At 35.7% G+C, this 27,642-nt stretch overlaps 1 protein-coding gene across 3 annotated transcripts in view; it reads right to left on the bottom strand.

Moving 5' to 3' along the window:
• LOC106667553 overlaps positions 1-27,642 on the bottom strand; it is a 148,180-nt gene that overhangs the window by 84,046 nt on the left and 36,492 nt on the right. The gene's annotated exons all lie outside the window — the stretch shown is intronic.

The raw sequence follows: 27,642 nt of genomic DNA, 5'->3' as shown, positions 1-27,642 counted from the left end.
CGAGATCAACCCCTTGTCCATTTTATGTCAGACATTGTTTCTCCAAAAAATTGAGGCTTCTGATATTCACCATGTTGTTTATGATTTCGTTGAACTGTTTTAGTTTTGTTAAATATTATAGCAATATTTTATTATCAATACGTACTGAAGACTGAAAAAATGCATGTGGATTGAGAAATTGCGGAACTAGGTGACGTACATATTTTAACGGTTACCTCACTCCAGGGTGTAGTCACTAGTGAATCACTTTGAAAGCTCCTCAGGACTTACTCTAAGCATACTAATAATACAGTGTAAATAAGCCCAATGAAACAATTTTCATTGTTCACAAAAAGTTCAATGTTATTTTTTAAACATTTTTGTAAAACTATAATATATTCAAAGACAAAAAGCCGGACACTCGTATTTTGTTGTTTATTTCAATCTAAATATATTTTTATCGTTACAAACTGCTCAAAAATGAATAGGGATATTTGTAGTTTATTTTTATTCTATTAGTTTTAATTCAATTAACCTATATATTCTTATTTTTGTTAGTTGGATAAAACAAAATAGAAAATACAAACAAAAAATGTTAATTGTCACTTTTAATAACGTATTTACATATGAATAGTAAACTTGAAGATTACTTATTTTGTAAACAAACACCTTGTCTCGTCTTTTCTCCATTTTTTATTTAGATTAATTTTTAATTTAATCCAGTTGTATTCTCCTTAACCACAGAAAGACATCATCTTGAACCAGGAGTTCGCAATATTATTGTGAGAATGAGTTATCGAGATCGCCGGCAAGTGGATATCGCAGAGGTTGTTGGTGTTTCTCAGAGGTAGGTCCGGAGCTTTAGCCCGATTCCCAGAGACTGGAAGTGCTAATAGGAGGCCTGGTAGTGGTCACTGCACTTTACTCTAAGAGAGGACAGAAATATTGCCATTGCTGCAAGACGGAACCATTTCCTTAGGGCCCGCCAGATCTTAAATGAAGTACAAGATGTTTTGACAAGGCCTTTTTGTAATGGTTTCTAGGAAGTTGGCCTCATATCGTATACTCGAGTCTTTGAGTCAACCTGCAACGAACACCTAGAAGAGAACACCAATTGGAATGCTGTTATGATTACTGATGAGTCGCGTTTCTGTCTGTATAGTGATAGCAGATGCCGAAGTGTCTACCGGGAGCAGGATACGTACAATGCCCTAGTTCGTGCTCCTTAGTGCAGTTTGGAGGATTTACACTGAAGGACGGACTGGACTCCATATTGTTGAAGGCAACCTCACAGCAGTCTGTTATGTCCAAGGATCAAACCAGGCAGGGTGGACAGGGATTGTTGATTTCTAGATGACAATGCCATACCTCATAGAGACAGAGTTGTTAATCACTGTTTTGAAAACCTGGTAATTTCCCATCTTCCCCTTCCTCCATTTTGTCCAGACCTCAATCCCAATAAGCACATGTGCAGAGATGGTTTTTCGAACACCATCAGCAACCAGGTGACCTGCAACAACTGGGTGCAGCGTTGCAACATCTATTGAGTGAAATTCCTTAGGAAATTAGTGACAACCTTATTAACAGTATGCCTATCAGGTGCACAGAGGTTTGGCTAACAGGGAACATTTTTGTACACAGTATTAATTGTTTAAAAAAATTATTGATTTAAGTTTAAACAAAATTAAGAAATTAAAACCTTTTATTTTATTTTTCAAAATTCCTTGATTAAATTTTTCTTCAGTAAAAAACATAATAATTTCTGATAAATTTTAATGCAATTTATATTAAAAATAAAATAAAATTGCTAGGGAAAGTAAATACAGTAGTAAAAGTAAATTAGCAATATCCTTATTCATTTTTGAGCAGTTGATTAAATAGTACATATTTATGTTAATCTAAACTTACTAACGCATTAAGAAGACAGCTAGGTAATAAAACGTTAGTTAAATTTCAATCCATAGCTAAATGATTTCGGGTGTTTTGGTGAATTTTCTTTCAATTATCACGATTTAATATGTTTTATTAATACTAGTGAACATACCTATATTTGTATTTTATAACAAAATACGAATGTCCGGTTTTTCCCATTGAGTGTATAAGCATAATTCAGCAAGAGAGCCATTGTTACTGAATTGTTTGTGCATATCCTCGCTGTATTTGTGAGATGGCGCAGAACCCACAGACCAGTCAACGTAAATTCTCAATAGACCGTATGTTTATTACAGTATGTACATAGTAAAAACGTTTGTTCCGACAAGCCACAGTATTGCCATTCCAGGTTTTTTTTTTCAAACCGGGTTTGTGTCGGTTTCTATTTGTTCTATGGCTTTGCTTCAATTATTTCGTCAAGTATCGGTTATTACGTCGATTTGTTACAAATGGGCCGCGGTGGCCACAATATTCCTTTCCCCCTCGGTTTCCGGTTTTTGCCCCGCTTTCACCGAAATCCTGTGAATTATAATCGTGAACGGTACACTTTTCCGAAATCGGTGTTATTAGTGAAGAGACATTAATTATTCAAAAAAGCCCTTCTTTTTTCTCCACTTTGTCTTAAACTTAAAACCTTGGTATTACCATTGTCACCACGCGCATACTTCTATGTTTATAAATTTCTAAGTTCTTGTTATAGTTCTTTCTTTTCTTTGTCTGACAAATATTGACTGCATTCTACATCGTTGTCTTCAAAGATTCTTCAAGTAAGTTTAATACTGTTTATTTATTAGGATAGATAAATGTACATAGTTTTGAAACTAGAAATCATAATTTTTTTTATATTCGTTTTACCAAAACTTACTTTACCAAACAAACATTTTCACGCTTTTCTGCATAAAAATAAGATTGAAGAACCATCCGAACGAAGACAGATGTAGAATGCGCACGGTGCTTAGGCGTTGGGGATACCAAAACATTGATGACATAAACATTGGTGCGATAAATGTGGCGATCAGCAGAATTGGAGCTAGCGGAAAATACAAGGAAATCGACGGGCTGAAAAAGTTACGTATAATATAGGTAGTAAAGTATACATAGCATTTTATTACATTAATTGTTAATTGTATGTTAGTATGTATTTATTTTAATTTGTAATAAAATAGACCCTGTTGATGGCACTATAAGGTGCCGAAGGCTCGGTGAACCCAGCAATTAGTCTTCTTTTTTTCACCTGTCTAATGACCTCTACGAAGATTGGAACCCTATGTATAGATTATCTGCAGATCGATTAGCAAACATCATAGTTACCTATAGTATTAGTTGGTGCAGAATTAATCCAGTATTTCAAAACTCTGGTTTATTTTTGCAGATGCTTGTAAACAAAGCGTAACCAATGTGTGTAAACAAAGCGAAATCGTCCAATCTAATTTATGGAGAATAATTAATCCTTTTAATTGTTAGCTTTTATACAAAAAAAATTAGTTTATATTGAATTTTATAACAGTGAGGGCCTGCGAAATTAAATATGTCCAAACTAGCTTTTTGTCAAATTTATTTGTGCGGATTTAAACTTGGGCGAAGTGCGGCACAAACGGTACGTAACATCAATTAAGTTTGGGGGTTGGGAAGCATTAGCGAATGCATGATGCAGCGATAGTTCCATTGTTCGTCTTGGAAATTTCGATCTCGAAGTCAGGAAAGGTGGCGGTAGGCCTCCCGTTGTGGAAATCGACCAACGCAAAACGTTGATCGAAGAAAATTCACGTAAGACAACACGGGAAATTGCGGAAGAGATCAGTATTTACCACTCACTCAACCGCTGTTCGCCTTCTGGAGCAAATGGTAAAGTAAAGAAGCTTGACACGTAGGTACCACACGAACGAACCTAACCCCAAAAAAATCGACGCTTTGAAAATTTGCACGTCTCTTCTGTTGCGCAATCCAAAATATCCATTTCTCAATAGAATCATCACACGCGTTGAGAAATGGATTCTTTATGATAAAAGGAGGCCAGACAAGGATGAAGCGTCAAAACACTTCCCGATACCAAATCTGCACCCAAAAAAGTTTAGAGACTCTTCAATGGTGTACTGCTAGGATTGATCACTATCATTTCCTGGTATTATGGTTAAACTATAACTGCAGAGAAATATTGCGAAGAAACTGACAAAATGCACGGGAAACTGCAACGTCTTTGTCTAGCACTGTAAACCGAAAGGGGCCGATTCTTCATCATGATAACGGGAGGCCACATGTCGCAATGCCAACCGTGCGGAAACTTAAGCACTTAGGATACGAAACCTTACCTCTCCCTGCAAATTCACCCGACCTCTCGCGTACAGACTTCCACTTTTTTAGGCATTTTGATCACTTCTTGAGGGGTCAAATTGTTAAGTGAAGCCGAACACGCCATCCAAGAATTTATTGTGAGTCGAAATAAAGATTTTTAAGTCAGCAGAATAAAAGCCCTTATTACACGTTGGCAAAGATTGTGATGGAAAATATGAATAACTTTGCTTTATTTTACATAAATTAAAGTAAGTTTTGACTGCCTTTTCAAAACCTGTATCATTTTTGCACCAGCCCAATACACCAGGCCTCCCATATGACTCACGCTCTTTCTACACAATATGCTAATTGTAACAACCACTTCTGACACATTAACACTAATTGATTAATTATGTTATTAGAAGATTTATTATTTTATGGAATGCAATATGTAAATTGGAACCTGCATATTTTTTATTACACCGAGTCTGAATTTACATTGCTTTCCTTTCAGAAACAAACGACAGCCAAATCTCGTTTTTATGATTATTTGGAGATCGTGAGGTGCGTCTGGTGTGTCGTAGGTTTTAGAAAAACATTTTCTTTATCATGCCAACGTTTCGAAGTTTATTGAGATTATCTTCTTTATATTACATACCACACTATCTGCAGGACTATCTCATGGTGGTACTGCTATGATTATAAAATCTCCACCTTTACATTACCGCATTACACAATACTTCAGACTACTTCCATTTCAATACAGTGCTTCAATATCACAATTGATTTTGCAGCTATATATTATATTCACTACAGTCAATTGTGGAACATGACAGTTAATTTAAGAAAGTCAGAAATAATGGTCTTTAAAAAAAAAAAAAAGAGGGAAATTTGTTAAATATGAACGTTGGAAATGTCGGGGTCGACAGATTCATTCCCGAGGTGAAAGTATGAAGTTTGGCAAAGACAGATTCCCAAGGTTGGGCAGCGCGGTTTATCAAACATACACATTCCTCCCCACGCTGCTTCTACGTAAACACAATCATTCTCTCATACGAGACAAGTCATTATCCGATAGGTTCAGTCGCAATGGAGCGTACGCTTAGTGAACGTGGCCACGTGCTGTTAGCGCAAAAGGGTTTAAATTTAGTTTTCACAAAAATTTAAGAGGCGAAGATAAGCACTGGAGGTGCGGGAAACACGGGTGTAAAAGTACTTTTTTTAATAGATACATATTTCGATTGACAGAATTGATTCTATCATTTCACTGCATTTTATTACAATCATTATTGCATTCATTATATTCATAATATAAATATAATATATTTTTTATTCTGCACCATGAAACTTAAAAATGTACTTAAACGTTGGGAATGAATCTGTACTTCTCAAACGTGGAGGTTAGGAAAGTTGGGGATTAATCGCTGTCGCTCGAAAAAAGTTACTTATACCTGCGCAGAGGAATCTGTCTGTCCCCGGAAATATGTCGGTTCGGTAAATATTGCGGCTGAGTATAAGTACAGCAAAATATGACTTATTTGATTCGGATTCGCGAGCAATTGTATCAGCAATAAGAGAAGTCGAAACACAGACCTGGGGTTATCAGGAATATGAGAAGTCGAAGCACAGACCTACGGTTATCAGGAATATGAGAAGTCGAAGAGACCAGGGACACTTCTCTAAAAAAAATTGTCCTGAATGCCCAAGAGTCGTCCAGATTATGTGCTTTATCTCGAAACTAACAGATCGCCTTTTGTCGTATTTTTTTTTTTGTTTCCCTGCATATTAACTATATTCAAAGAGCCCTTCAATGTTCAAGTCAGAGACGTAGGAAGAAATCAATAGAAAAAATAATGACAAAAAAAATATTTTGGCACGATTCGATAGGTAACGAATGTGTAAAAAGGAAATATGATATCATGAAATTATATTAACAAAAAAATAGCACATATATAAATAACTTCCTAGAAAATTTAAAACTAGAGGCGTTTTCATTCATTATACAAAGCTACCAACACCGACCTAGGGGAAAACACGTATTTAAAAGATAGTTCACGAAGGTTTTTTATGCCTTTAATAATGAAAACTAGGAGTGAAATGCTAAATTTAAATTGTTCATATAGCAGAAGTGAGGAGCAGTTGAAACTGTCTTTCATTTTATATGTATCTGCCCAATTCTGAGGAATTACAAAAAAAACCTTTTTACATGCATTCTAATTAAATTGGAATACATTTCTAAAATATTTAAATAGACGACATTGGCAGGAACTATTTAATTATGTAACATACGCATTAAAATATAGAAATCAATCGACACAAGAATTTAGTTATTAAATTAATATATTTAACTATTTATTTATTTTCGTGTTTTACTGTTTGAACCTATAACTTGTTAATTTTGTGTAGCTATTGTTAATGATATTCATAGTCTATTTATTTTATGAATGCTAAATTGAGTAGTGTATATAATTAATCTTTATGTAAGATATTGCTTGAGATAAAAAGTCGTGTCACAAGCGGGATTCGAACCCACGACCTTCCGCTAAATACGCCGCTGCTCTACCACTTGAGATATCGTGACTTCGATCCATTCGGACACCAACTTCCCATCTCAACCCACCTTTCGAATTTTTTTCTCATTTTTGCCATTTTTCAAAGGGTGTCCACGATAGCTCAAGTGATAAGAGCAGCGGCGTATTGAGTCGAAGGTCGTGGGTTCAAATCCCTCTCGTGACACTGACTTTTTTATCTCAATCAATACCTTACATAAAGATTAATTAATTGAAAGATGTTATTTGGTCAATCGGACCACGGAATCTAATGAAATGTATACAATATTTATATATTTATTAATATTTGTTATGAGTTATAAATGAGTTATGGCCATATATTAAACTAATTAGTTTTTAAAAGGTTGAGAAATGGTTTGTTTATTGTATTATTTTATCCTTGTAGCTGATTTAATCAAGGATTTAATGCCTCTAATATGTATTATGTACATATCATGCGTGCACAACTTCCGCAGAGAGATGATATGTAAAATGTGTATATGCTTATTGTACAGTTCATATTTGTATGTTGTTTTTTGAGAAAAAGAAATAAAAAGCGTTTCTATTCTATTATGTTAATTATTAAAAAAACTTTCATTAAGAGTTCATTCATGTAATGACCGAATGAAGTCATAATGTTAAAATTTCCATTCTGAACAGGGATGGTACAAACAGACTATAACCCGGCAAAACAGTACATGTTTCTATCTAAATAAAGAAGAACTCAAATTCAGTTGTTTCTGCCAAGCTTTCGACCTATTTTAAGGTCATTTTCAGGGCAAAACAATGTTAAATAAGTATGTACATGGTCAGTACGTATATACAGATTGACATATTTATGTTTTTTACAGGCTTGGCAGTAACAACTGAATTTTCTTTCCTCTTCAAGACTATACCTTGATCCAGAGTGTTCGCGAGTGAAAAAGTGGTCCATATTTCCAATACATGAAAATATATTATATTGGTCGCGCAGACAGACATTTCGAGCAACCAGTTTAAAAGGTTCATCACATTTCTGGGACTAACTTTTCTGGCTGGAGGAGATGATATTTCACAGTAGTTCGGCCAGCTGTCTGTTAAAATAAATAAGGTAGGATGGACACCGAAGGGAAACCGGCATAGAGAATCCAGAAAGAAAAAATGTCTCCATTGTTCTGCCGGGTTGTTGCCTGGTTGTACCATACGTGTTCAGAATGGAAATTTTAACGTTATGGCTTCATTCGGTCATTACATGAATGAACTGTTAATGAACGTTGTTTCTCTAGTTTTTTGTTCATAACAACAAAGGTCATTCGCCTAACTTTTTACGTCTCAGATAATTTAAGATTTTCGAAAAGGAACAATTAAGTAATTAAGTGCCGATCAGTTTAACATGAAAACAATTAGGAATTTCTATTAGGTACTGTCTAGTGAAGTGTAGCTATCGACATACAATAAACACCCAACTAACAATAAGATTGTGTAAATTCTAGTCACGTTAATCTGTTAAAGTTTAGAAGAAAACAAGGACAAAGGAGTTAGTTAGCCGAAAAGAAAAATTCTGGCTGAATACCTTATCGTTGAAGAGAGGCGTCTCGTTTAGATGTCGGCATTAAATAAAACTCGGTTTGAGGGCGAACGATGGAGAAGGGGCTGCAACAGAGGCCAGGTGGACGGGCAAAGAAGGGAAAAGGGACGCCACTTTCCAAGGACGGTGCCACTGCAGGTGGCCACAACCTGCCACGAGCAATCTAAAGTATAATTTTATTTTGTAACCCCAGGGAGATCATGACGGGCGAGTAGGGATCGTTCGTCTATTGATAAAGGGGGCAACGCCACTTGGATAAATTATCCGACCAAACGTAATAAATATTTTTATTTCATAAATATATATTGATTAGCGTGTGTAGTATTTAGTTACCGTTAATTAATGATTATTTAGAGATCGTGAGATGCGGTCTGGTGTAACGTAGGTTTAGTGAAACAATTTCTTTATCGTGCCAACGTTTCGATCTTTATTGAGATCATCTTCGGGGCCTGGGATGTACAAACGTTGTTTAAATTACACAAATAGATATAATATATGACTATGAATAGTTTTTAAGGCTATTTAAAAGTTAGCGGTTGATTATGTGTTTAGGGTAATGACTGTATATTTTTATGTTCCTGTGGTGACAAACCATTATCCGTTTTTTTAAATTGTCGGTCCTTTCACCTCAAAGAAGCCGACTTCTCATAGAAAAATGAATTTCTATCCCTACTTCCTTTCTCACTCCTTCAAAATCAAACATATATAAACAAAAACATTAATATTTCACTAACACTATCAACACGTCACACAACAGTGACACATCTACACAAAACACACACTTTGAGTAATAGAGAAATATTTTGATTAAACCTAAAACTTCAATATTGTGTAGATCATTATATAAATTCATTTTCATATCTTACTTGTATTTGTATAATTTAAACAATGTTTATAAATCCCAGGCCCTGAAGATGATCTCAATAAAGATGGAAATGTTGGCACGACAAAGAAAATGTTTTTCTAAACTTACATAACACCAGATCGCACTTCACGTTCTCTAAAAAATAAACATTGATTAGCATTAAAAACTTGCGATAAAGTTTTATTGATAAGTAATTAGTAAATGCTTCCCCTGTTCGGAAATTGGACTTAAATTATCTAGTCTGTTTCTAACGAAATGTTTTTAAATATAGATAAATGCAAATGTACGCACTTTTCTACAAAATTAAAACCTATTATCATAACTACAAGGTTAACAACTCTGAACTCCAGATAACTAAATCTATCAAGGACCAAGCTATATTGTTTGATGCATCACAAATTTTTAATGAACATATTGTCATGATTTTAAACAAAGCCTTAATATGATATATTTTCTTTTATTAGATCTATCCTCGAATTCAGGTCACCTATCTCGTCACCTTATTATTAAAAATGTATAAATAAAATTGAAAAAAAAGAAATCAGATTAGGCTATTAAAATACTTCGAATATAGATCATTAAAAAAAATTAAAGAGAGAGAGAGAGAGAGAGAGAGAGAGAGAGAGAGAGAGAGAGAGAGAGAGAGAGAGANATGTCACGACGTCACAGTTAGCCAGATACGTCACTGCATTCCATTTCATCTCCGACATATAAATTACTTAAGATCTTTATAAACTGCTCAAAAATGAATAGGGATATTAGTAATTTAATTTTATTCTGTTAATTTTAATCAAATACCGATATATTCTTATTAGTTGGATAAAACAACATAGAAAATACAAACCAAAATTTTAACAATGTTTATCCTGATTTTTAATAATGTAATTACGTAAGAATAGTAAACATGAAGTACACCATTTTATTCACTAATTTCGTGGTCCGCTTGACCAATTAATATATTACAATTAATTAAGGTTTTTAATTGAGATAAAAAAGTCAATGGCACGAGCGGGATTCGAACCCACGATCTTCGGCTATATACGTAGCTGCTCTCCCACTTGAGCTCTCGTGACCTCGATCCCCCTCGGGCACTAACTTCCCATCTCAACCCCACCTTTTGAATTTTCCCTCTTTTTTGCCATTTTTCAAATGTCGTGTAATCAGATTGGATTCTTGACGACAAATGAAATGGCCACGGAGAGCTTTAGTGAAGTTGACGTATCTAGCCGAAGATCGTGGGTTCGAACCCGCTCGAGCCATTGACTTTTTGATCTCAACTAAAAACCTAATTAATTACCCATTTTGTAAACAAACACGTTTTATCGTCTTATCACCATTTTAATCCAGTTGTATTCTCTTTAACCACGGAAAGACATCATCTTGAACCAGAAGTTTGCAATATTATTGTGAGAATGAGTTATCGAGATCGCCGGCAAGTGGATATCGCAGAGGTTGTTGGTGTTTCTCAGAGGTAGGTCTCCGGATGTTTAGCCCGATTTCGAGATACTGGAAGTGCCAATAGGAGGCCAGGTAGTGGATCTCAGCGCATTACGAGATGCTAAGGGAGAACAGAAATATTGTCATTGCTGCAAGACGGAACCATTTCCATAGGGTCCGCCAGATCCTAAATGAAGTACAAGATGTTTTGACGAGGCCTTTTTGTAATGTTTTGCAGGAAGTTGGCCTCATATCGTATGCACCTTTGAGACGACCTGCAGCATCAGCCCGCCACCAGCAACTCAGGAGAAAACGTTGCAGCGAGCGCCTAGAAGAGAATACCAATTATTATGCTGTTATCTGTAAATTCCAATTTCTTCTGTTATCACTATACAGACAGAAACGCGACTCATCAGTAAACAAAACAGCATTCCAATTGGTATTCTCTTCTAGGCGCTCGCTGCAACATATTCTCCTGGGTTTCTGGTGGCACGCTCTGAGAAACGCCAAATACCTCTGCGATATCCATTTGCCGGTGACCTGGATGACTCATTCTCACAATAATATTGCGAACTTCTGGTTCAAGATGATGTCTTTCCATGGTTAAAGAGAATACACCTGGATTAAATTGGAGATAAGACGATAAAACGTGTTTGTTTACAAAATGAGCAATCTTCATGTTTACTATTCTTACGTAAATCTGTTATTAAAAATGAAAATTAACAAATTTTTTGTTTTTCTTTGTATTTTCGATTTTACTTTGTCCAACTAACAAGTTTATATCGATTAATTTAATTAAAATTAATAGAATAAGAATAAATTACAAATATCCCTATTCTCTTTTGCTCAGTTTAGATATCCCTGATTTGTTAAAAAGAGTATTGTTAAATGTTCCATAAAAAGGTACAAGAAATGTGATCTATTTTTTTTTAATACCATTTTGTAAATCCAATTATTTTTTATCACAGATCAATCTTAAGAGAATGTAGGCTCGTATACGTATATACGATATAGATTTATTTCTTATTTCACTAATAGTTTTAAGAAGACATTATTGTTATCTATTACATAATCTGTAGTTTCTTGTTTTGTCAAAAGCCGTTAATAAATATATTATTATTATTATTATTATTATTTTTATTACAATAAATTCAATCCACTATACTACCGCCGTACTACCAGCCAGCGCATACACTATTATAAATATGTATTTCGATTGGAATATCAAAAGGATATATATGTCCAAGTAGTTGCCCTAGCGATAAATTTAGTACCTTTACCACAATCACATTAGCATATAGCAAAGCATATATATTACTGACAGCCCGAAATTCTCTTCAAAAGCCCTTTCTTTATTTAGTTTAACCCAAAAATTTGAATGACTCTCTCTCTCTCTCTCTCTCTCTCTCTCTCTCTCTCTCTATCTATCTATCTATCTATATATATATANTATACATATATATATATATATATATATATGTTTTACGTGGAAACCCAAATCAACAAATCAATGATATTCCTTTTGTTTTTCTGTTTGATGTCGTGTCGATGTTGGGCGTAAGCCAAGGGCTTCTTTGGTTTATTCGGTTTATATTTGAAGATTTCACACTTTCAAAATACACAGATGAAGTAATAAAAAAAGGACAATCGATTAAAAAATATTCGGCGAGCAGTAGCAAAATATAAATCATGGTTTCTTACAACTTTTCTTTTTGAACTGCGAGCATTGTTCTGTTATTAAACTTATTCCAGTGGCCAAGTTGTTCCGGAAGTTGATTGAAATAGAACAGAAACAAAATGTAAATAGAGAGCGTTATTGAATTGTTTCGAGAATCGCGGAGTGAGAAGAAGCAGGATCCGAGCAGGGGCCATTCTCGAATAACGGGTCGCGATTGCTGCTGCCACGCTGGCACGTACTGAGAATCTGTAAACCGTTACATTTTCACCGAACGGAAACTACTTTTGAAAATTGGAATAGAAGCTTAATAACTAAAATTCTCTTTGCACTGGTTTAATGTCAGTATAAAGTTCGACTTAAGTCAATTAATGCTAAAAATAATATTAATACTTTTGCAAATCAAGACTCTTATTTGCTGAATGTTCAAAAAGTATATTATGATTATGATGTTATCTAAAAGATAACTGATTAATAATAAGTACCAAATTGAACGAAATATTAATAAAAGCGGCTTTTTAAATGTCCCCTTTTTCTTAAACTAAGCCATTCATCTACATACATTTGTGCAAAATCATAAGAAAAATGTTATTTATTATTTACAACATATAACTTAATTATTTGATTTTGGGATACAAATACAGAGAGAGAGAGAGAGAGAGAGAGAGAGAGAGAGAGAGAGAGGGAGAGGGAGGGAGAGAGAGAGATAGAGTCTGTGAGAAAAAAGGAGAGAGAAAGAGAAAGAGAGAGAGAGAGAGAGAGAGAAGAGAGAAGAGCAGAGAGATAGAAAAGTCGAAGAGAGAAAGAGTGAGAGGTAGAAAAGGGGAGCGAGATAGAAAAGAAAAGAGAGATAGAAAAGTCAGAGAGACAGAGACAAATTTGATTGATAAAGAGAGTGTGAGAAAAGATGAGAGAGCTGGAAAAGAGAAAGAGAGAGGGGAAGAAAAGTTGAGAGAGATAGAAAATTCAGAGAGAGAGAGAGAGAGAGAGAGAGAGAGAGAGACAGAGAGAGAGACAGAGAGAGAGACAGAGAGAGAGAGAGTGTGTGAGAGGGAGAGGGAGGGAGGAAATACGTTTATTTCCCTTTGTTTGCAGCAATAATATTTACAACAATAGAGGAGAAAGTATAAACACATGGACAAAGTCTGTCCGTCGGAGGTCGTTGCACAAAGAAAAAAGAATACGTGTATAATGGCGAGTTAATATAAACATAGGTTGCTACTAGAACTTATAATAATAAAAAGAACTAACATTAAGAAAGCACAAACCGAATATGAAAATTAACTTATACTAATGGATAAAATTAAAATTAATAAGAACAATGAATAAAGAATGAACAGAAAATTGTCAAGAAAAAATAGGAAAAAGAAGATATAAAACCAAAATTGGTTATGTATAAAACCGGTTACGATACAAATAAGCAAAATGTGGAAATTGAATTACATTAGAATAAATGAAATTAACAAGAAAAAATTAGCAAATTATAAGAAATAACCTAATCCATTTTTATAAAATTAAATGAAAATAAAAATATTTCGGATGAAAATCAATTTCAATAAAACTGATTTGCCATTTTATCCAATTAAATATGGAATTTCTTTCTTTCTCTTGTTATTAGCATATTGGCGGCCAGTCTTTGTTTTGTACACGTATGGTTTTGAAGAAAGTGATTATGTAATCAATGCAGATTAATTTCTTTATTGATCAGACTACAGTCCTTTTAATACAAACGCAAGGCTCGTCAGTACTAAATTTCACGATTAAACAACGATAACCGTAAGAACTGTTATTTAAATTACGGATTACTCATCATTCAGGCTGATACAACAGGTGTAAGTGTTTTCCCTTCGGCCCTATCTAATCTCTCTCCGACGCAACACAAAGAACAAGAAGAAAATGATGAAATTCGACCATAAAACGGGGAACACACTTTACCCGTCGCAACGCAACGCGACGTGACCCGACGCCAGTCTGATGTCCAGCCCCCATCACATTTGCCCGACATGACGCAACGCCATTCTACGCTAAGCTAGGCGATGAAACCAAGTTCCCCACTATCCGGATTTTCGTCGAGTACAAAGAACTTTACAAGTACCATGCTTATTTTAATGTAACCCAAATGAAACGAGATCTAAAAATTATTTAGTTATGTCGGTTTGAATGAAAATTTGTCAACACACCGGAATACAATTTTGTGATAGAATAAATTTAAATAACAAGACCCAATCTAAGGTGTTATGTGACTGCCGATAACAATACGATGGTTGGATGGCAAAGGGGTAACAACGGGATGTACCTCTACGGAGCTCAAGTGTACCAATTGACCCCCCCCCCCTTTAGTAAGCAGATCTCTCTCATACTTGTGGGAATCACATGAATAAACCAAAAGTAAACAAAACACACCGGGGGAACCTGCAAAGGAAGATACTAAAAACCAACTTACGTTAAATTAAAAGGGCTCCGAACTCTCTACAACTCCCATAAACCAAGAAATCGAGGACAATCTCCTCGCGTTACTTTTTGCAAATGTGAGGGGTCTTCAGGAAAAAACCAAACCAGAAGACGAAGACACTCAAATGGGGGAGACGAAGAACATTGCAAAACTACACCTCAAACCCAATAAAATCTCAGACGCTCAGAAGCATAAAATGGCAATCGAACAAGCCATACAAAAAAGGGAGCCAATCCTGGAAAGAATTAGGAAAGGGAAGCAAAATTTTAAGTTCACTTCGGTCCACGGTATCCAAAAACAGAGCCAACGCCAACCAAAAGTGGTAAAAGTTACAGGTCACTGGGTAGGTCTCTTTCATCATCAAATGTAAGTGCTCTTGGACATACCGGTGGAAGGGGCAAACCTCAGGGTAGGCGCCCGTAGAGAAACTATGAAAACCAGTAGAGTGGGCATTTGGCTGCTGGATTTTTAGGGTACTACGGACGCTGCCGCTATTCTCGGGCTGATGGTATTAATACCGGGCAATGGACGGTCATCAGCCAAAGAGTAGAAAGCAAAGAGATGATGAATCCTTTGGGGCTCTAAGCAAAGCCAACTTGATCTTTCACAATCTCATCTTTCCCCTAAGGGTCATCAACAAAGCAATGAAGACTGATGCTGAGGGTACTTCAAGCAACCTCCAGCACAGTAAAGCTGCAACACTTACGCTTTGTCGTGTGGCCAAGGTGAATAACATCGATAACGCTCTTATCCAGGCACCCGAGCTAGTAAAAACTAGAGTAGCTGGACTAGGAGATAGGGGAAGAAAAATCATATATGACCACCCGTAACAAAACGTAATAACATCCATTTCAATTAAAAATGAACTTCAATGTCTAATCACGTACGAGCTCTGTTCCAGGGACCAAAAAGTAAATAGACTAAACTACATGAAGGGAACATTCTCTCTTTTCTCCCTCTCTCTATCTCTATCTATCTATCTATGATCTCATTAAAACTGAGTGTTTTCTTTTCTTCCAATTGGCCATAACCTGATTTTTATACAAACTTTTTAACCAAAAACCTAAAAATCTCAACAATCGAAATTCGACTGATTCGTTTCTTCCTATAGTGTAGGATTTTCTTTTCTAACTTCGTTGAGGACAAAATCCACAATCGCATATAATGAGAATGTAAACGATTTGTCTTGTCGAACGAAAAAAAATGTACAGCACATGCTCGAATTCGAATGCGAAATTAATTACAACGAATTCGAATTTCAGCCAACTCAGAAGTTCCCATGTTAGTTTGAGATAGAATTTCGGAAATAATTATTGCAAAAGTAAACCTACCGCTCAGGCTAAGGCGTCTAAATTAATGGGTCGGGTTGTGAAAGGACGCCTGTGAACATTCCTCGGCCCTACTTTTAAAACGAGCTACTTTGAACCTTCCTGAAAATCTAGTATAGAATACTTTCTACTACTTGAAAATAATAAATGTCACAGCCTTCAAAATGAAGATGGTAAAATTTCGGATGGCCTTTATTGCATTGAGTAAAATTATTTAGCTTTTTAAGGCCTTATTAAATAGTTTGTGGTTGCCCTGTAGGCCTATTTAATTTTTATCATTTATTTTAAATTTCATAGGTACTTTCTTATCCTAATAGCGGTTTACCTTTTCCTACGTTAATAAAATTTATGGGGTTAATTGAGATTATTCTGTGATGTAACTATATCTAAGTGGAATTTACAAGGTGAAGAAGGATTATCAAGGATACCTCGCTTGGATAAAAGTTCTGCGATTGAGAAAACTTAAAATTCTCAAGTTTTGCAAAATCTTTTTGTTGTGATCAAACGCGGCAAAACAATAGAATCAGTATACATAGATTTATAGTGGAGGGAATTCGGTCTGATGGCCGGTGGCCAAGAACAGTCAAGGAGCATAGGGTGACCCCCTTTAAATATTTCCACTTTCATTAATAATTTGTAATTATTTAAATCGATTTTATATTCTGTTCTTACTAGATAGACTAGAATTTTAACACAATCTTCCAGAGAATGGAACGACAAAAGGGAAAAAACTCGTTCCACAGAACGTCGGATCAATCACATGCGGTGCGCGGTCGACGAGTGGTCGTCGGGTCGGAACAGTTCCGAGCGGCGGGGCCGATTAATTGCGTAGAGTCTGAGCCGTTAACCCCGTCCCTAGGTAAACTTCTACCTGAGAAATGGCATCGGACTCGAGTTCCTCCTCTGGAATAAATACTGGAGAAGGGGAACCTAAGACCTTGCCCTAAAATCCTGATCGCACTTCACCATGTAACGGGCTGTTGCAAAAATAATGAAGATTTTGAAAAGGCAATCAAGGCTATTTTTAATTTTTATAAATTAAAGAAATTTTATTCGACATATTTGCCATCACAATCTATTCTTCTTTGCTACGTAATAAGAATTAAAGATGTAAGCGCTGATTATTGCATGAGTCATAATAAGCGCTTTTATTCCGCTGACTTACAAATCGATTCACAATAAAGTCTTAGATGGCTATTTGGCTCCATCTAAAATTTTAACCCTCGAGAAGTGACCAAAATGCATAAAATTGGAAGTCTGTAGGCGAGATGTAGGGAGAATACGCAGGGTACTGTAAAGTTTCATAACATAAGTGCTTCAGTTTCCTCAGGGTAGGCATTGCAACACGCGGCCTGGAGTTATCGTGAAGAAGAATCGACCCATTATGGGTTACTGCTGGATAAAGACGTTGCACTTTCCCGTACATTTTGTTAATTTTTAGGCAATATTTATCTGCCGTAATAGTTTCACCATAATTCAGGAACTTATAGTCAACAACCCCAGCAGTACACCACCAAACAGTCACCATAACCTTTTTCGGGTGCAGATTTGGTTTCAGGAAGTGTTTTGGCGCTTCATTCTTGTCCAACCACTGGCTGTACACGTAATATCGTACAGAATCCATTTATCATCGCACGTGATGATTCGATCAAGACATGGATCAATTTGGTGGGGCAAAAGAAGGGACGTGCAAATTTCCAAGCATCGGTTTCTATGGACTTCGGTTAATTCGTGCGGTACCTACTTATCGAGCTCCTTTACTTTACCAATTTGCTCTAGATGTAGAACAACTGTTGAGGGGTCAACATTACGTTCTTCTGCAATTTTCCTTGCAGAAATTATCTTCAATCAACGTTGGTCGTCGTCCACAAGGGAAAGCCTACCGCGACCTTTCTTGACTTCGAGATCGAAATTTCCATGACGAACTCTTTGAAACCATCGCTGCACCATGCATTCGCTAATGCTTTCCAACCCCCAAACTTTATGATGTTACGTGTCGTATGGGCCGCACTTCGCCCAAGTTTAAATCCGTACAAATAAATTGAACGAAAATCTAGTTTAGAAATTTAATTTCGCATGTCCTCACTCTTACAAAATTCAATATAAACTAAAATATTTTGTATAAAAGCTAAAAATATAAGGTATTTATTATACCCCATAAATTAGATTTGACGATTTAGTTTTGTTTACATGACAAGCACCTGCGAAAATAAAACAAATTTTTAAAACATGCATTAATTTTGTACCAACCCAATTTCTTATATTTTATGAAGTCTTACCGACATGTCCATTCATTCTGTTTGAAGAAAGCACGTTCGCCCTGAGCTCGTATGCAATCTCCCTTTATCCAGTGTGCAGACAACACACTCTACAAACAGCTGCTATAACGTATGTAAACGATTTCATAACGTTACATTATTTCATTATTGAGCCCCTGGTATTTTCGGCCCGAGCGATTTGCTTATACCTATGTGCAACAACTTAATTTATTTTTATGGCTCGTTAATGTAACACATGAGAAATCTCTTGCTAAGAGGCTCATGGTTTCACTATTTTGCTCTCTTTCGGAAAATGCATTCTAAACTGAGATTTTTTATCTTCTGATAACACTTAGCTATCTGCCACATATATGTGCAGTGTATAATGTTAATGAATTCACGGTCTTAAAATCTTCTCTCCTAGCCTTTTGCTAAGTTTTAATTGATATAATTATTAATGTATTTACAAAGGTCTCCCAAACTTTTCCTAAGAATCAAGCCCTTCCTTTCTCTTTTTTGTTTTGGGTTTCTGAACGAGTCCGAGAGATGTTAACATTAAAAACATGAATTTAATCAAAAATCATGAAATGAAAACAATATAAAGGAAAGAAAATAAGATTAAATATGGGAGGGAGAAATTACAAAATGTATAAAACAATTCAAAGAATTAATAATTGTAAACATAATTGAGTCTTTATGTAAGGTATCGGTTGAAATAAAAAGCCCGTGCCACGAGCGGGGTTCGAACCCACGACCTTCGAATTTAATAATTAAAAGTGTTTTAACGTTCAGAGTAAATCGTTCATACTAGTACAGAAAAATTAACAACTAAAAACAAACTAGTCTTGCCTTTCCTCTACTCAGCGGTTACGAACTATAGGACGACACGACAGTGCCCTTGCCCTTTAGAGTGTTCCCTATGTAGAGGTGTTAATTACATAGAATCATATCTATGCCGGTTCATCGGTAACTGTCCAGTAAACGGAGGTGACCCCTTAATAGAGGAGTCCATTATAGGAGGTACACCAGAACTTAAGTAGACAACCTTATGTAGTAGAGATGAAAAAGTACAATTTTAATACATAATAATTCCAAAAAAAAAACAATTTTGTATACATTTCTGCAAAAGGTGTGGTTGATTTTTTTTTACCTTTCTAGCACTCAACGTTTGATGAAATGTGTACACATCCATCCCTAAACATTGTTGCTTTTTTTGTTTGTTTTTTGAATTACTATGCATTAAAATTTTACTTTTTAATCTCTACTACAAAAGGTAGTCTTCTTATGTTTAGTGTTTTTTTCTACGTTTGTGATTGATTCTTTGACCTTTGTAAAACTCAAACAGAAAAAAATCACTATTACATTAACTGGAATGGTACCTAATTATTAATTACAAATAAGAAAGCAGTTCTGGTCCATTGCAGAATTAATAACCACAGTCATAGATAAAAACTTATTACAATAATTTCAGCGGTGCACCATTAGAAATTAGAGAGCAATCTTCCTCCATTGCAAAATACAAAGCTGAACCGCATAAAGTTCCGCCAAGATCAAAACCAGTGGGGCAGTTACATCATTTTACCAGTTTTGATAAATTCACTACAGGGAAAAATTAAATATTTTTTGTTAAATGTATGTAGTGTTTTGTTATGAACAGCGGTCAACAAATTGTCTCAATCCTCTAACATCCGAGGAGTGTTGGTGAAAGTCGGTCTGGATACTTTCCCTCCTTCGACTATTGGACCGTATCCGGTCATATCTCAGTCCGGCTCTTCCCTTACACAGCTAAAAGCTTTTTCCACAATGAGCCAATTCGCTACTCAAAATTGTTATTCAAAGGCTGGCAACGCGTTAACGTCGTTGACCGAAGCCTAAAATCGGCCGGCTCCTAAAATGCACAAACGTCATGCATTTTGAAAAATTCGAAGCCTTTTCTGAAATAATTGATAAATACCTCTAATTCGTATGGCAGGTTTTGCCTAAAAATTGTCAAAAAATGTGATTAGAAACTTTTTTCAGAATACACTCTCATCTCAGCCACAAACACAGATCTTTTATTGAAACAATTTTTATGTATAATCAAAAAGAATCAATCGCCTTTGAAATACAGTATTTTGCTGTGTATTGTATACTCATAGAGTTAGTTTAACTTCTATCCCCCTACCTTTTTTGTGAAATTTTTTTCTAGTTTCTCATGAACCAAATATATCTGTTCTAACTCTCCAGGATAACAGGATACGGAGAGAGGAACTTAATTATTTCAATGTAAATTTTTTGAAAAGTTGTTTCACCCTGAATTCAACGGGGAAACGGTTTTTAGTTTACACTTAGAGCGTCCTCAAGTTGGACTGGTTTTCGTAAAAACGAAATCTTATCCAACTACTTCAACCAAGAACTAATGTATTTATTTATCGTTATGATTGAAACTATTGGGCTGATGCAACAAAAATAATGCAGGTTTTTAATGTTCAGTAAAAACAAGCTAAAATTCAACTTCAACAAAATATATTTAATCGAAATAACTTCCGTTACTAGTCATACATTCTCGCCAACGCACAACCAATGCATTAATCCCAGAAGAATAGAAACTAGGGTCTTTGGAATCGACGAACTCCCATTTTCAATGTCATTCCGGCTTCTGAACCGTTTCTAGCACAAAACGTTGTTGATTTGTTTAAAAAAAATTGATAATCTGTAAGAGAAATATCGGTGAGTATGGTGGATGTGGTAAAGCCTCGTAACCCAACTCAGGAAGTCGTGCCAGAGTCCTTTGTGCAACGTGTGGGCCTGCGTTGTCGTGAAGGAGGATAGAACCTTTCCGATTTATGCTGGCCATCGCAGTTTTGGTCCATCTCATTAATTTCATTATCTTGCAGATAAACACTAGGCAGTGACCAGTTTTTGGGTGTAAGCTTGGCTTTGGGAAGTGCCCTGGTTTTTCACTCTTATTCAGCCACGGGAAGCATTGAACCGATTTCATACATGCGATCCTTTTGGCGGTCGTTCAGCTCATGGGGAACCCACTTGGCGAGCTTCTTTGTTTTCCCAATAGTTTCCAGATGGCAAACAACTGTGGGTTGGTCAATACCAAGTTCTTCAGCAATTTCTCGAGTAGTTTTTGTAGGGCCAGCTTAAACTATAGCCTTTACATGGTCGTTGTCAACAGCACAAAAACGTCCACCACCTCCTTTGCTCGTGAGGTCATAATCTCCGTTACGGAATTTTTGAAACCAACGCTACACTGTGTATCCATTTGTGGTTCCTTGCACCCAAATGTCATTAATGTTTGAGCGGTTTGCGCATCATTTTGTTTGAAGGCACTAAACTGAAACTAAGACTGAATTAAATTGTTTTCCTAAAAGGTTTGTACGAGAAAGAAAGCGAGATAAACAGGCTTTAAAATGATGTGTACCCCTTAACATAATGGATTAGTTTTATTTACACAATTGGCATTCAAATTGACGCGAAAAGGAAAACCCGCATTTATTTTGTCACAACCCAATAAATTACTTGCTCATGGTACCGAAAGAAAAATTTCTGAACAATTTTCTTAAATAACATCGCTTAACAGGACATTCTGAATGTAGGTCGTAGAAGCGCGATCTGCATAGAAATATTCATATTTTATTGTATGCCTGATAAAAGGAAGAAAATATTGAAGCTATGGAATATTCATAAAAACGGCACTTTGATATGTTTCATACAAGTCGGTTGATAAATTAAATAAAATTTCTAGAGTGCAAAAATGAGTGGCCCTCGACTAAGAGGCTCCAAATGATAGAAAAAAATTGCATAGAAAATACGTCATACTCAATAACATTTTTTATTCTTTGTAATGGATATTATCTTAAAAACTATTCGGCATTTTGAAGTCAGTAACAATGGATTACCGTCCAATTTTTCTACTCTGAAAGCTTATTGTTAGTTGCAAAATACCATGATTTCTTATGTAAAAGGCCGTGTGAAAATGGTCAAACGAGATTGGTGAGAATAAGGCTAAGAGTGAAATTCTAGTGGGATTTCTTTTATTTAACTTTTGTCTAGAGCAATAACTTTTTACAGTGTTGTATATGTTATTATTTATAGTATAGTTATCTTCATCAGTATGAAAAAGAAATAATATGTACAACACAGTAAAAAGTGAGCAAGAAAATCACTGTATTCTTGAACTCCTTGGAGGAAGTTTAGAAAAATTACAATTTCCATTATGATACTGCGAATGTAACACGACTTTGTAAAAGAAACTTGACTTTACAAACATCATCCAGATCCACAGTGAAGATGCGGGTAAAAAGAAATTTACAATCTATAAAGTGTTTGTGTGTTGTTTTTGGAATGGATGTAATTTATTAGCACGAAAGAAAGTGATTGTTTAACCCCACTCCGAAGAATATCGATTACTGTTGAGGAGTGAATGTGACCAGACTTCTATGTTTGTATCTGGTGGTGGGTGCCGGCGTCCGACTACGACATACTTTGTGCCAATGTCCTGTTGCGTGTCTTCTTTCCGTGGCGCGCCGCTCGGTTTCCTACTGGGGGCGGTTAACCACGGCCGCGGTGCTCCGGTCAGTCTTCGGATAACACCACTTTCTAACAAGAACACTGTCAGTATCTTTAGTCAAGGCAACAGTGGTATATTGTACGCCACACAGGAAGCGACAGAAGATGCTCCAAGCCACTAGGTCGTACACTCTAGCGATGTGATAAGATATTGGCTTACGTTCCGTGGCCGGACAGATGCAAGACAGCCTTTGCTATGCGGCATACGGCCGGGTGCACATGTCGGCCTCCCCCTCGGAAGGGAAGGTGGGGAGGAAGTTCCTCTTGGCCCTTAGGGATGTGGCGTCTTCTACATTCTCTCTTTCACTTGCGAGTGTTACACACATCCTCTAGTAAGCAGAAGTGCTTCGTCTCTCTCCTTGAGAAACAAAATGTCCGATAAGACCACGACTGAGGTCGACAAAGATCCTCATGTCCTTTTCAAAACTACTAATAAATATAGAAAGACTATATGTTACGTGTCAAAATTTTCTCAAGGTGATAAATAATAATTTTTTATAAAAAGATTTGTGTATATAGTTTATAGTGTCTATTTCGAGCTCGGACGAAGAGCAATTGATCTTTTTTCTTGATATGTAAGATATAGAGAAGCTGCGTTCCCATGCCTCTTCTTTCTTAAACACTTAATTTGTATCGTACAATACACACTCACGAATTTTTTCTATGAGTTTTTCGGTCTCCTCGGCCATGATTATCTATCGGTTGCGTGACAATTATTGTTTGTTATTTTGTGCAACTATGTCGCTCGTCGAGGCGGTCTAAACTGGATCGCTACGACGCATCGCCCACATGACGAGGATGATGTAATGCTTCAATCATCAGAATGCCCGCCGCGACAGAATGCGTTCTGTGTGCTTAAAGAATAGTCGAGAAGAGTGCTTCGAGGGAACTCAGTATAATTTGTGTTTATTCCGGTATTGATAAAGACTATAAAAACCGATTTTGGGGTACTGTGTCAGCTGGCTTCGATGGTCTCCGGGGGTGCTCCAGACGCAAAGGGCAAATGGTGCTCAGGAAGCGTGGAGGATGTGGACTTTTCCATGGGTCTCTGTTGCCATGTAAGGTTTTTATCCACATCTTCCTAATGGTACCGAAATTAGATGAATACCCGAACGAGTAGCGGGTGTGGTAGTGCTATTTGGGGGTGCCCGGATAGGTCGGCGTGGATCTTTGGGGTGGTGAGAGTTCTCACCTACAAAATGACATTGAATAGGGCAAAGTAAAAAAAAAATTACAGGTTAATCAACAATTGGAACTATCTAAATTGTAAAATATTGACCAATTTTGGTGTACAGACCTACATCAGCAGTTCAATAAGAATACATTTTATTAAAGAAGAAGGCATGTTAACAATCAAAGTTAAATCTATAATGTTATTAACGCAAGAAACTACATATTTATTCCTTAGTAGACAACAACACGAAAATTTCCACAAACGGTTGTTAGATGTAACCACCGACACCAGAGGTAACGCCAGTACACACCACCACATCGCATGACTTTATAAAAAAAACATCACAAATATCACCCAGACAAAACGCTAAACATTCCGAAATGCAAAAACGGGTCTGACAGACCACAAAGCGTGGATATGCCAAAACGGTAACTAATAAATTGCATAATTCTCTTTAGAGGCCAGCAAGGACCAATCGGTCAATTTAATAAAAACTCAGTTTTTTCTGTTCAAATTTCTTACTGTTCTGAAACATAAATGAATCTGGATAAGAATGAAAGAAAAAAAGATCTCGTACATTTTTTTAAGAAATTTTTAGACACTTGAGCAAAAATTGTTCAGTATGCTTTTAAGATGCTCATGTTTGGATAAGCTTATCTTCCTTTGCCAATAAGGATATAAACAAATTTAAACATTCCATAAGAATTTCACATTGAGTTGCCTTGCCTCCTTTTGAACGGAGAGATACCTTTCAAATTTTCGAAATGAAATTATTAAATTCTACCATCTGTTACCCCTTTTTTGTATCTATAAAGTACTCAATAATACACAACTTCTTTCTGTAGGCAGATAGTATTGGCAGTTATAGAAAGAATAAAAAGGGTTGAAACGTAAAGAAAAGAGAAATATAAAAAATAAATTTCATATCATGAATTGACTGACCAATACCGGTTTTGTGCAGTCTCTTCCTTGTTGATTTACTTTTATTGTACTTCCTTTCCAGATATGGTAACACAAGAAATAAAACGTTTTCCTCCTCGTTACCATTTTTCAATTCTTCCATGCTGCACTGAAAAGCACTTCTCCCGGGTTTTGTTTGTACTGAATGGTAGATCGAATTTCCAAGTCCTATCGCTCTGATGAATCATAAATTGTTTAAAAGTTGGAGCCGGGTCGTGGCTCTTTATTGAAAACAGTCTGAGAATTCGGTTATAAAAAATTAGTCATTGCATTCTTGAAAAGCGACCCGTTTTTAACCTGAGCTAAAGAGATTTCCTTCGAGATATACTTTGCGATTAGCTAATTGAAATTTAATGATAACCCAGCCGATAAGATTATTCTCTTTTAAAAATATCAGTTTTTTTAAAATATCCTTTTACATCCAGATTTGGGTGTGAACATTTTGGACTCATAATACAAAAAATGGACCATGCTCAACCTTGTAATTTATTTTTAATTTGTTGCCAATGCATTATAGCCTGTGACACAAGCTCTTCTCTTCGTGGCTTCTAGGAGAATCCGACTCCTCGTTGTGTCGCAAATAGGCAATAAATAAAAAACAAATCTCAAGGTTGAATTTGATGAATTTCTAGTTTTAATAAGTTGAAAATTTCCACACTCAACTCTGGAAGGAAAGAAATTAAAAAAAAGAAAACAACAAAAATGAAATTGAATTGTTGGTTATTGTTTAAACAGCTTAATAACTTTACAATAAACTTTTATTTAAGATTTATAATAATAGTGATTGAATAATATTTACGATAACAATATTTACACAGAGCGAATTATATTGTGTACATTGTAAACTATTTTAGGAGAATGTGACAATTAAGTGAAAATAATGGTTCCATGGCTTCAAGAAGACTTTAAAGTCTTATTATCCCATTAACTTGTGTGTCAATTAACTTTTAAATTTACTTTTAAGAAAAATTATATTAATAATATAATGATATTGATATATAATTTCGTGTTTACATAAATATATACAGGGTATCCTTTTTAGATGGCCTGTTTGAATTTCTCTTGAACCGAAGAACCTATCAAAAAATCAAAATTAATTTTTTAATATTTTTTAGTCAAGTTTAAAAATTTTACCATTTTTGGATAAAAATAATACAGGGTACCTCAGATCCAGTTTAACTTCACAGTTTCAATACGACCCTATGCATCCTGATAGATCACTTTAAAGGATTTTTTACGCTGAAAACAATGGTGCAATTGGATTTTAAATTGGTCAATAAAACGACAAAGTTAAGGCAAAAAGTTTGAAAAAAAGTCATTTGGTTTGTTATTTATTAATCATCTTTCATGTTCGAACTTCCTGCTTTGCGTAAAGATGCAAAAACTTGCTCTTTTTAACCACTCTTCACCGGTGCTCAGAGCGATAAGCATTTTCTATCCTTTGCCGCAGTTCTCCAACTGTTGCTGGGTTATAATTGGCGTAGAAATTGTTTTTAAATGGCCCAACAGAAAATAGTCAAGTGGGGTTAAATCGGGTGACAGAGGAAGCCAACACATCGGGCCATCATGAGGTCATATCCACCTATCCCTGAACTGATGAATGAAATAAGGTCTTAACTGCAAAGAATTGTGTGCGGGTCATCCATCAAGCTGGAGAAATATTCTTTGCCGTGTTTTCAGAGGATCATCATCTAATAGTGTTTGTAAAACCTCCCTCTAGAAATTAAGGAACGGGGAGCACCATTTAAACTATTTTCGTAGAATTAAGATCCAATTAATTTATTTTCGAGAAGTCCACACCAAACGTTGATATTGTGAACGACCTGATGATGACAAGAATACGAAATTCTCGGATTTTCCTCTGACCATGTTGGAAAATTCGAACATTTTAGTACGCCAATACAAGTGAACTTGGATTCATCAGTCCATAGGATGGAAGAACGTTTTCCCAAATCGACACTTGTGTAAGGAACGTTAGAGGCCTGTCTAATCAGAATACCGAAGTCCCTGGACAAGGTGAGAGCGTACGGCTTAAAATTGTAAGCCCGGAGTATGTCCCTAATTTTAATTTTTGAAAAACCTAAAACCCTTCCAACATTTCGGAGAGAGGAAGTCGGATTTTAGCGACAGTAAAATATTCAGCTCCTCGTCGAAATTACATTGGCGGATTCTTTTTGCCATTACTTTGTCATTTTGTGACCAATTTGAAATCCAATTGTAGCATTATGTTCAACGAGGTGTTATGTTAAAATGGTGGACCTGAGGTAGGCCGTATAATTTTTCTCCAAAAAAGGGCACAAATTTGAAACTAGACTAAAAAATAATAAAACGTATTTTTGTTCTTTTAATAACGTCATTGGTTCAAGAGAAATTCAGCCGGGCCATCTAAAATCCTCTGTATATTAAGGCATCTAAATAATTATTTGAAAACAGTGTTTGAACTATAGTTTCTAGTCATGACAATTTAAATTTATGAAGTAATATGTTATTAAAATCTATGATGTGCAATCACAAACACTTTCGGTTTTGAATGAGTACTATATGTCTATAATATGTTCTAGTAATAAAAAATATGAATGTTATTAAACCAGCATAATTTGTACCTGCTTACTTGAGAACTCTCGATAGCAACTCT

This window comes from Cimex lectularius, unplaced genomic scaffold (genome assembly GCF_000648675.2).
Source record: "Cimex lectularius strain Harlan isolate CLEC.00 unplaced genomic scaffold, Clec_2.1 scaffold171, whole genome shotgun sequence".
In the NCBI taxonomy this organism is placed as follows: Eukaryota; Metazoa; Arthropoda; class Insecta; order Hemiptera; family Cimicidae; genus Cimex; species Cimex lectularius.
This window is presented reverse-complemented; position numbering and strand designations above follow the sequence as displayed.